The sequence below is a fragment of the Triturus cristatus genome, chromosome 1_2, assembly GCF_964204655.1.
Source record: "Triturus cristatus chromosome 1_2, aTriCri1.1, whole genome shotgun sequence".
NCBI classification, from domain to species: domain Eukaryota; kingdom Metazoa; phylum Chordata; class Amphibia; order Caudata; family Salamandridae; genus Triturus; species Triturus cristatus.
The window spans coordinates 755,589,555-755,601,647 of NC_140580.1; the positions used below are offsets into that span (position 1 = coordinate 755,589,555).

Consider the following 12,093-nt stretch of genomic DNA (forward strand, 5'->3'; position numbering starts at 1 on the left):
TATGGCCGATTTAAAAACGTCAATGTCCCCCTCTGATCTTTCCACCTTAACCATTTCATTATAAATCCTTAAACCTTCGGGACCCAAAGAATACAACAACATCCTCTTCTTCCTTTCAGGTGAGAATGTTCCACTGATATCCTCTAAGTTAGCAATGTAATTAATGAAATACTCCTTCCAGACTAACCATGCTACCAGTGGTTCGCCAGGCGTGGACAAAAATTCCTTAGGCGAGTTAATTTGTGGATTTGCGAAAGGTCCATCGCCCGACGCAGCATTCCTTGTTTCAGTAGATGAAGTGTCGCTCGGCATTTTGTGAAAAAAATAAAAAAACAACAAACACACAAAAAAAAAATCAGAACTGCTTGTAAAGTTGTGCCTTAAACACCACCTCTAGTCTGTTCCTTTGATGATCTCAAAAGAAATGAGAGAAAAATAAATCACCATATAAAGTTGCCATGCGACAGTAAATTACCAACTTCTAGAAATCTCCCTGTTGTACTCAGTGAAATATATCCTTTTCTTTTTGTCTTGAGCTGCTTAAATGATAAAATCTTATATGGTGAATAAACAATTCCTTTGCTGGCTTGGTTCCACTTCTTTTCTCTCTTTATTTAATGAAATTTACCTTTATTCCCTTTATTTAAACACTCCACTTCAATGTGCTGTCAGAATTGTGCCATCGTTTACTGCATCATTAGAAATTCCAGCCTCTCCGGTAGAAATTGCTACGATCGTGAACAGTTGTCATGGTAACTAGACTTGTTGATCTGATCCTGTGGGCGTTTACCAGCGTAGCGTAGTGAGGTGTTAATCCGTCTCCCCACGTACGTCAATAGCGTACTTGCCTCTATGCTGACGTGCGGTTGTTGCAGCCCAAGCGCGAGGTGGAGGACTCGCAGAATCCAACAGCGTCATTACAACGTTTAAAAGTAAGCAACTCCTTTCATATTACACAGTCACAAACTTTGTAAAGAATTCCACAAAGCCTGCTTACCGCTATCAAGGCAGTCCCAAGAGAGTTCAACTGATGCAAAACGACGCGCAGACAAATCAATGCTCCCTCTTTTGCCGGTTGAAACGAAGGAATCGGATTCTCCAAAAAGAGAAAGAAAAAAAAAATTGCCGTCTCGTTTGTAGGTTCCTGGCTACAATGATTTGTGTGCAGAAATGGGAAATAGATGGCCTTTGCAGCTTCCTCGTTGTTCCTTCTAGCTTAAAGTTGATATTTTTTTTAAGAAGAAGATCCCAAAACGTCGCCAAAATTGTGTAGCGATGCTCCACAAACGTAGCAGGAAGAAAGAAATACAGACGAAGGTTGAGCTTGAAGTCTGTGTATTTAATCCATGGTACTGAGCACAACAGGGACCAGAAGCTCACACAGCACAACGGATACACCGTTAGAATATCGCTTCAACCCATAACATTCTAGACATCAGTGTAGGTTCTACTCCAACCCCACGAGCTTACTTAAAGCGATACACCACCATCGCTACACAGAATTACAGAAGATGTTAAAAAATAATGTTATCGAAACGGTGGAAGCAGCTGAATGGGTTTCTCCATTGGTCGTAGCACGCAAATCGAATGGCAAAGCCCGTTTATGCGTGGATTTGAGGTACCTCAACGATAACATACTAGTGGACCAGTTTCCTCTTCCGAGGATTGATGAAATGCTGTCTATAACTAGGAATGCAAGGTGGTTTTCCACCTTGGACCTATCAGCAGCTTATCATCAAGTGGTTTTAGAGAAGAGTAGCAGGCATCTTACCACTTTCTGTACCCCTTTTGGTTGTTACAGATTTAAACGCATGCCGTTTGGGTTGGCATCAGCGGCTGCAGTTTTTCAAAGGCTCATGACAAATCTTTTTAATCATATTCAGGAAGTTGCAGTATTCCAGGATGACATCTTAATCATGGGAAAGGATAGAACACACCATGACATGATTTTAAGGGAGGTGTTAGCCATTCTTCATGAAAATGGGTTAGTGGCTGAAGGCAGTAAGTGTAGGTTTGCTGAAAAGTCAGTCACATATTTGGGCCATGAGATTAGTAGTTCTGGCATAAAACCCAAATGTAGTTTGGTTGAAGCCATTCTCAAGGCTCCTCCACCTAAGTCAAAGGAGGAACTTCGTTCTTTTCTCGGATTGGCGGAATTTTATTCCAAGTTTGTATATAATTTTGCAAAGAAAACGTTTGAGATGCGAACTTTATTGAAAAATAAAGTTGTGTTTGAGTGGACGCCTGCATGTCAGAGTGCATTCGTTAGCATAAGAGAAGCAATTGCTCAGGCTCCCACATTACAGGGTTTTGATCCACAGGCATATTCTATTGTCACGACTGATGCCAGTGGCACAGGTTTAGGGGGAGTGTTGTCCCAATTATCGGATGATGGTAAAGAAGTTATCATAGCATTTGCGTCTCGTTCTTTATCTCCAACAGAAGAGAAATACTCAGTGATTGAACGTGAAGCTTTAGCTTGTGTTTGGGCAATGGAACACTTTAGGAAGTTCATTTGGGGGAAGAAATTTTTGTTACGGTCAGACCATAAACCGCTGACGAAGCTCTTGACAACTGAGGGTTTGTCCAGAGCCTCAGCGAGAATTGCAAGGATGTCTATGCGACTCCAAGATTTTGTGTATGAGGTGAAGTATGTTCCTGGGGCTAAAAATATAATTGCGGATTTCTTAAGTAGACTTTCGTTACCCATGAAGGAAATTGACCCAGATCCTTGGGGTGAATTCTCTGTAGCAGGGGTGTTTGATGACACTATAGGTCTGCGTAAAAGTGACTGGCACCTGGAGTGTGGCAAGGACAAAGTTCTGGAAACTGTCAGAAATAGGGTCATCCAAGGTTGGTCAAATGACTGCAAACGTGATGTAGCATTAAGAGCTTTTTGGGAAGTGCGTGATGAGTTGAGTCTTGATGGAGAGTTTGTTTGCAGGGGTGGTAGAGTTATACCTCCACTGGGGATGAGAAATAGAATTATAGTAATTGGTCACGAAGGACACCCTGGAGTTTCTCGGACTAAGAGGAACATTAAAGCACTATATTGGTGGCCAAGAATTGACTTGGAAATTGAACGTTTTGTCAGGGAGTGTATTAATTGTGAGTCTTCTGACAAAGCACAGAAAACACTTAACCCTCCAATGTCGTCACTGCCTTGTCCAAATTTACCCTGGGAAGAAGTCGCCTTGGACATTATGGGTCCTTTGGAATGGCAGGATGGTTTTACCAAGTACTTACTGGTTCTGGTAGACTTGTTCTCAAGATGGATTGAGGTTGAAGTGGTTACTAAAGTAAACACGGAGTCAGTTATTTGTTTTTTGCAAAAATGCTTTCTGAGAGAGGGTTTTCCAGCATGTATCCTTACGGATAATGGTGTTCAATTCAAGTCTGAATTGATGAGAAAATTTATGGAAAACACAGGGATTGAACAGAAGTTCACGGCGCTTTACCACCCTAGAGGTAATTCAGTAGTGGAGAGGGTCAATAGAATTCTAAAAGGCATTTTGCAATTAGCAAAGAGAGGTAATAAAAATTGGAATGATGAATTGGACAAGTTGATTTGGTCATATAGAATTACTTCCCATGACACAATTGGGGAGAGTCCTTTTGGGTTAATGCGTGGAAGATTTCCACATTGTAAAATTAATCCTGGGTGGATTGGCAGAAGCAGGAAATATGATTGGAATGCTGATCTTGTAAGAGAGGCCATGGAGGCTTCGCAAGGGAAGAATAAAGTGTATTTTGATAAAAAACATGGTACAAAAGAACCATGTGTCCAAGTAGGACAAAGTGTAAGGGTGAAACTTGCAAAAAAATCTAGCAAGTTACAACCCAGATTTTCGGATCCTAGAACCATTATAAAGGTCATGAGAAACACAGTGCAGCTTGATGATGGAAGTATCCATCACATGAGTCGCATTGCTCTTTCAAATGATCATGGTTCAGCAAAACATTGCATTTCAGAGGGGAGAAGAGACTATTGGTGGATGGATGTGTTCCCATCAGGGGGAAAACGTAATGAGAGTTTGGTGGATAGGGATGTTGACATGAGTGAACAGTCCATGGCCCCTTTGGGTTCTCAGATTGAGCAGAATGGAGCAGGTGAAGTTGTTTCTGGTGATCATGATAACATCTGTGAGCAAACTCCTGAATTGGTGGAATTAGAGGAGGGTCATGTTCAGGGAGAGAGCATTGAGGGTGAAACACAAGCACAACGGTGTATCCGTTGTGCTGTGTGAGCTGCTGGTCCCTGTTGTGCTCAGTACCATGGATTAAATACACAGACTTCAAGCTCAACCTTCGTCTGTATTTCTTTCTTCCTGCTACGTTTGTGGAGCATCGCTACACAATTTTGGCGACGTTTTGGGATCTTCTTCTTAAAAAAAATATCAACTTTAAGCTAGAAGGAACAACGAGGAAGCTGCAAAGGCCATCTATTTCCCATTTCTGCACACAAATCATTGTAGCCAGGAACCTACAAACGAGACGGCAATTTTTTTTTTTCTTTCTCTTTTTGGAGAATCCGATTCCTTCGTTTCAACCGGCAAAAGAGGGAGCATTGATTTGTCTGCGCGTCGTTTTGCATCAGTTGAACTCTCTTGGGACTGCCTTGATAGCGGTAAGCAGGCTTTGTGGAATTCTTTACAAAGTTTGTGACTGTGTAATATGAAAGGAGTTGCTTACTTTTAAACGTTGTAATGACGCTGTTGGATTCTGCGAGTCCTCCACCTCGCGCTTGGGCTGCAACAACCGCACGTCAGCATAGAGGCAAGTACGCTATTGACGTACGTGGGGAGACGGATTAACACCTCACTACGCTACGCTGGTAAACGCCCACAGGATCAGATCAACAAGTCTAGTTACCATGACAACTGTTCACGATCGTAGCAATTTCTACCGGAGAAAGGAAGAAAAGGATGCTATTGTATTCATTAGGTCCCGAAGGCTTACGGATTTTTAATGAAATGGTTAAGGTGGAAAGATCAGAGGGGGACACAGATGTTTTCAAATCGGCCATATTAGATTTGGATGATTATTTTTCCCCTTCTGTGTGTATTGCTGTAACTAGGCATGCTTTTTTCCACAGGAAACAAGACAAACTAGAGACTATTGAGGAATATGTGTCCGCGTTAAGGAAGTTAGCGAGCAAGTGCAGATTTGCTCAACTGCATGATGAGTTTATCCGTGACCAGGTGGTAATGTACACCAAGAATAAGTCTTTACAAGACAAATTGTGGATAGAAGGAGAGAGTTGTCTTAAGGACATCGTTGCCATAGTTAAGAAAGGAGAACTTTCAGAGAGATGTGCGAAAGCCACGCTTTCGAATGATAAAACGACCACTAGTGAGGTGGTGGGTAAAGTTAGCGATAAGAAAAAGGTGTACAGTAATAACACCAACTCACGGTTTGACAAAGGTAAATCTGATGTATCTACAAAAAAGAAAACGGACTATGTGGATAACAGAAGGTCAGGAAGTTTGATTTGTTATAGATGTGGAAGTTATTCTCACTCTGCAGGTTTTGAGAAGTGTCCGGCAAAATTGGCTAAGTGCTTAGAGTGCGGTCTAGTGGGTCACTTCTCTAGAGTTTGCAGAAGGAAAAAAAAATTGAACACGAATAGTAAAGTGAAATATGTTCAAGAAGAGGAGGATGATAGTTCTTCGACTGCTAGTGATGCAGATATTCAGGTGAATTGCATCCAAAAAAAGAAGGTAGTACTGAATATAACTGGTAATTCATCGTCCAAGCCGTTATGCATGATCTCTTTAGGGGGCATAGTAGTACAACTTGCTGCAGATTCGGGATCTCCATTCACCATAATCCCACGAGATGTATGGAACAACATGTTTGTGGGTAAAATTGGGGAGTGGTTAGAACCCAATGATGTCTCTGCTGAGAGTTTCACAGGGGACAGAATAGACATGTTAGGTTTTAGAACGTTAGTTTTCAGGTTCAAAGAGAGAGAAGCAGTGGGCAAACTATATGTAGCTAAAGAAGGTCCACCAGTGTTGGGATGGAAAGATCAGAAGTCGTTACATATCATCCTGAATCCTAATAGCAAGGAACAAGTTTTAGTCTCATGTGATGGGGAGGACACTAAGAAGTGGGTCGTACAAGAATTTCCAGAAGTATTCACAGGTACCATGGGCAAGTTAAAAGGATTTACCCATCGTATCCATTTAAAAGAGGGAGCTATTCCCAAAATCCACAAAGCTAGGAATATTCCTTTTATTGTGAGGGATGAGGTGAAAGGAGAATTACAGAAAATGTTGGAAAATAATGTCATTGAAACAGTAGAAGCTGCGGAATGGGTTTCTCCCTTAGTCGTAGCACGCAAATCGAATGGTAAAGCCCGTTTATGCGTGGATTTGAGATATCTAAATGATAACAGACTAGTTGACCAGTTTCCCCTCCCAAGGATTGATGAAATGCTGTCTGTAACGAGAAATGCAAAGTGGTTTTCCACTTTGGACTTGTCAGCAGCCTATCATCAAGTCGTCTTGGAAAAGAGCAGCAGGCACCTTACCACTTTTTGCACCCCTTTTGGGTGTTACAGATTCAAGCGCATGCCGTTTGGGCTGGCATCAGCCGCTGCAGTATTTCAGAGGCTCATGACCAATCTTTTTAAGCACATACAAGAAGTAGCTGTCTTCCAAGATGACATCTTAATCATGGGGAAGGATAGAGCACACCACGACATGATTTTAAGGGAGGTGTTGTCCATTCTCCGTGACAATGGATTGGTAGCTGAAGGCAGTAAGTGTAAGTTTGCTGAGAAGTCAGTCACATATTTAGGCCATGAGATTAGTTGTGCAGGCATAAAGCCCAAATGTAGTTTGGTGGATGCGATTCTCAATGCACCCCCACCTAAATCAAAGGACGAACTTCGTTCTTTTCTTGGGTTGGCGGAATTTTATTCCAAATTTGTTTACAATTTTGCAAAGAAAACATATGAAATGCGAAATTTGTTAAAGAACAAGGTTACGTTTGATTGGACGCCTGCGTGTCAGAGCGCATTTGTCACCATTAGAGAAGCAATTGCTCATGCTCCCACATTGCAGGGTTTTGATCCACAGGCGTTTTCTGTGGTCACGACGGATGCTAGCGGTACTGGTCTTGGGGGAGTTTTGTCCCAAATTGGGAATGATGGTAAAGAAGTAATCATAGCATTTGCGTCTCGTTCGCTTTCTCCCACAGAGGAGAAGTACTCTGTGATAGAACGCGAAGCCTTAGCCTGTGTCTGGGCTATGGAGCACTTTAGAAAGTTCATATGGGGTAAGAAATTCTTGTTGCGCTCCGACCATAAACCATTGATGAAGCTATTGACGACAGAAGGTTTGTCTAGGGCATCGGCGAGAATCGCAAGGATGTCTATGCGACTCCAAGATTTTGTATATGAGGTGAAATATGTACCGGGTGCAAAGAATATCATTGCAGATTTCTTAAGTAGACTTCCGTTACCTATGAAAGAAATTGACCTTGATCCTTGGAGTGAATTCTCTGTCGCTGGTGTATTTGATGATACAACAGGGTTGCGTAGAGATGATTGGCACTTGGAGTGCAATAATGACAAAACTCTGGAAATTGTCAGAAATAGAGTCATCCAAGGGTGGTCTAATGAATGCAAAAAGGATGTGGCACTGAGAGCTTTTTGGGAGGTGCGCGACGAATTAAGCCTTGATGGGGAATTTGTATGTAGAGGAGGAAAAGTTATACCTCCGTCTGGTATGAGGAACAAAATTATCGTCATTGGGCATGAAGGTCACCCTGGAGTCTCTCGCACCAAAAGGAACATTAAGGCGTTATATTGGTGGCCAAGAATTGATTTGGAAATTGAACGGTTTGTAAGGGAGTGCATCAGTTGTGAATCTTCGGATAAAGCACAGAAGACACTCAATCCCCCAATGTCTTCGTTGTCATGCCCGGATTTGCCTTGGGAAGAAGTCGCTTTAGACATTATGGGTCCTGTGGAATGGCAAGATGGGGTTACCAAGTACTTAGTTGTGCTTGTGGACATGTTTTCCAGGTGGATTGAGGTTGAAGTGGTGATGAAGGTGAACACTGAAACGGTTATTAATTTCTTACAAAGATGCTTTCTTAGAGAGGGTTTTCCTGCACGCATCCTTACAGACAATGGTGTTCAATTCAAGTCTGATTTGATGAGAAAATTTATGGAGTGTACTGGTGTTCAGCAACGGTTTACAGCTTTATATCACCCTAGAGGTAATTCGGTGGTAGAAAGGGTTAACAGGGTTTTGAAAGGTGTTTTGCAATTGGCGAAGAAAGGTAATAAGAATTGGGATGATGAATTGGACAGGTTAGTCTGGTCATACAGAATCACCCCACATGACACTATTGGGGAGAGTCCTTTTGGGATAATGCGGGGGAGATTTCCATATTGTAAAATTAATCCGGGGTGGATTGGCAGGAGTAGAAAGTATGATTGGGATGCTGAACGTGTAAAAGAAGCTATGAAGGCTTCACAAGGGAAGAATAAATCATATTTTGATAACAAACACGGTACAAAAGAACCGTGTGTTCAGGTTGGACAATGGGTAAGGGTCAAAATTGCTAGAAAATCCGGCAAATTACAACCCAGATTTTCAGAACCTAAGACTGTTACAAAAGTTATGAGGAACACAGTGCAACTTGATGATGGAAGTGTCCATCATATGAGCCGCATTGCTTTGTCACAGGACCAAAGTAAAGGAAAAAATAATATTTCAGAGGAAGGAAGAGCATATTGGTGGATGGATGTTTTCCCGTCTGTAGGAGATGGTAATGAAAGACGTGGGGATATAGATATGGGTGAGTGTACGCAGTCCATGGAACCTTTGGGTTCTCAGATGGAGCAAAATGGAGCAGCTGAAGTTGTCTCTGATGAGGGGAATGTTATTGGTGGGGAAACCTTGGAAGGGAGTGTGCTGAAGGATGGTCAAGTTCTGGGTAAAAGTGGTAAAGTAGCAGCACAGTGTGAAGAGCCTTTCAAGGATTGTGCAACTGGGAGTAGGGTAAGCAGGTTTGGCAGGTGTATCACTACTCCCCGGAAACTTGATGGTTTCGTTATTTGTAAGTAGCGTATTTTTGTAAATTGTGTTGTTATGATTTTTGTAACTAAGTGTGTGTGAGTTTTGTAAATGTATTTTTGTGAATACAAAGTATTATTAAGAAGGGAGATGTGTAGTGATGTTGTATCACTTTAAGTGGGCTCGTGGGTAGGAATAGAATCTACATCTGTATTAGGAATGTTAGGGTATGAGTGTGATTCTAACTGAGTGTCAGTTATACTGGATGAGCTGCTGATCTCTGGATGTACTCAGCTGTACTGGAATAAACTTGGAGTTATCTCTACTACATATGTCTTACTCCTAATTTGCATGGATGATCTACCACCCGATGTTACACTATGACACAGTTGAGGTGTTTCATTTTTACCTGAAGTAATGACACACACAGGTGAGGTGTTTCCTGATTACCTCCATTTATGATACAGGTGAGGATTTTCATGATTACCTACAGTTCTGACACTGCTGAGGTGTTTCAGGAATACCTGCAGTTATGGTGTAGGTGAGGTGTTTCAGATCTGTGACTAGGAGTGAATGTTTGATCAATTCATTATTCTGTCCATCATCTGTTCTTTTTGCATTTGTCACCCCAAGTGGGAGGGGTTTGCCCAGACCCGTGCTCCCTATGCCACCAGATTCAAGCTAGCCTAGCTGATGAGGGGTGTTACCCTGAAACCGGTCCCAGGTTGCTAGTTTCTGGTCCAGGGAGGGAGGACCTGGCCTGGTAGTTCGAGCTGAACTGTTCCCATGGGGAACTGGGTCAAGACTGATTTGAATATGGCTGGGTCTAAACTGGAATGGCATGCAAAACAAATGATGGATTTAACCCAGATCTGTGACTGGGCGTGAATGTTTGATTAAATCATCATTCTATCCATCATCTGTTCTTTTTGCTGGTGTTTTATGATTACCTGCAGTTATGCTGCAGGTGAGGGGTTTTATGATTACCTGCAGCTTTGACACAGGTAGTGTGTTTCCTGAGTTACCTGCAGTTCTGCCACTGTTGAGGTATGCAACGCTTACATGTATCACTGACAGAGGCGAGGTGTCTCATGATGACATGTAGCACTAGAAGAGGTGAGACATTTATACTTATCCACATCTGTGGGACACGTAAGGCACTCAATAAATACCTGTAGCTCATCAAAAGGTGATGTGTTCTATGTTTATCTGCAGCTTTGACACAGGTTAGTTATGCCAAGCCTACTGCGCTAAAAACAATACAGCGGCTCAGTGGGCCTCTTTTCACATACAACCATGAAGTTATCCTGAAGAAACTCTCCCAACATCATAATTGTTTTTGTTTATTTATTCTTCAAACAGGTGTTCTGTATCACATACGATTATAAGTTGTGCAGAAGGCACAGCGCCCATAGGTGCAGTGATGTGAACTATAAAAAATGATACATATGTACAATCAGGATGTTACAAAATGTATACAGAGCCATAGTTCAGTATATATTCTGATCAGAGTCATCAGCTCATTGAGCATTGGACAATCCCTATTTACAGAGTTGACGTTTCGACCCACTCCCAAGAGGCTTTCATACCTGGCTTCTTGATCCCAATTGCAACTAAAATAGGGTCTCTACTCAATCTAGGACCCTCCATGCAGCACGGCTCCCTGGCGCGTCTGCAATCCGTGGTTATCAGACTCTAGACTGTGCCGTCTGCACCGCTTAAAATCCTGTGTGATTTGTAACACCTGTTTGGAAAATAAACACACAACATCAGTTTTGATGTTGAGAGAAAATTTAATTTAGGATAACTTCATGGTTCTGTGAGAAAAGAGACCCAGGGAACCATTGTATTGTTTCTATGGTATACCCTGGTTCCATTAACAGGCATAAGGGTTTGGCATTGTGTACTTTTCTATGCCTGCTGTGCTGGCATAGGTGCAGCTGCTCGTGACTTCCTATGGCGCTGAGATAGATGAGGTCCTTGAGGCACACATACAGGTCTTGCGCAGGTGAGGCGCTCAGTGGTTTTCCGAAGCTCTGATCCAAGTGAGGTGTTGCAGGATTACATGTAACTCATCCATTTGTGAGGTGTTCCATGAGTACCTGATTTTAGGAGTTCAATGACTCCCCAAAGCATTAAAAGGTTGGTCCTTCCATGCTTATGTGAAGTAGAAGCACACATGTAGGGTACCGATTGCTCGAGCATACGTGAGGCATTCAATATTTACCTGTAGCTCTCGCACAGGTGATGCGATCCATGCTTACCTAAAACGTGCATAGCCCACTTATCACACATGACACTTAAACATCCACTGATCACTTAAAGCACTGCTGGAATTTTTGCAAACAATCACTTTTCACACCGGTCACTCTACCTTAACCCCTTGAGTGCCCGCCCCTTTCCCCGCCCTGTGCCGGCCGTTGCATTAGCGGGCGGGGTTTATGACGAGCTGGTCTCGTCATGGGCACAGCGCAACCGCGGCCCATGACGAGACCAGCTCGTCATGGGCACTCAAGAGGTTAAAGGAAGAACCCCACTGAAATGCTAATACAGGGTTCGTGTGAGGTCATTCTATCATACAGTAAGAAATCGAGGGCTTTAAGTGGGCCGGGTCTCACCGGTGTCGAGTACCGGCAGTTTTTAAAAGGGGACCTCAAAACGGGTCTCTATCGGGCTCTGTTTTGTGCCCAGGCACAGGCGGTCCTGTTTTTCCGGACTGCAGTGACAGCAGGCACATCCATGTGCGCTGCTCACACTGCTCACTTCTCACTAGAGGAGAAGTTACCACATGACGTCATGCCAGGTGAGCGTTGTAGAGGAAGGGGAATCCTTTAAAGAGTAGCCTTTGTCTCTCTGGATTTCCCTTCTCTTTTTGAAACTCAGGAGCAGCAACATTGTCGTGGTCTCACCAGGGCTATAAGTGGAAGCTTTTTCAATATTATATACAAGCAATAGTTGCTGCTTATTTATCTTATGCAACTAACAACCATTGACAAAGCCAATAGTCCTGATTCATTGTAGGTATGATGTTACTTGTTGCATCATATATCTGGATGCA

General features: G+C 42.7%; 1 protein-coding gene across 1 annotated transcript in view; it reads left to right on the forward strand.

The window, feature by feature from the left end:
- Nucleotides 1-12,093, forward strand: part of TMEM72 (transmembrane protein 72) — a 94,970-nt gene that overhangs the window by 73,025 nt on the left and 9,852 nt on the right. The window lies entirely within an intron of this gene.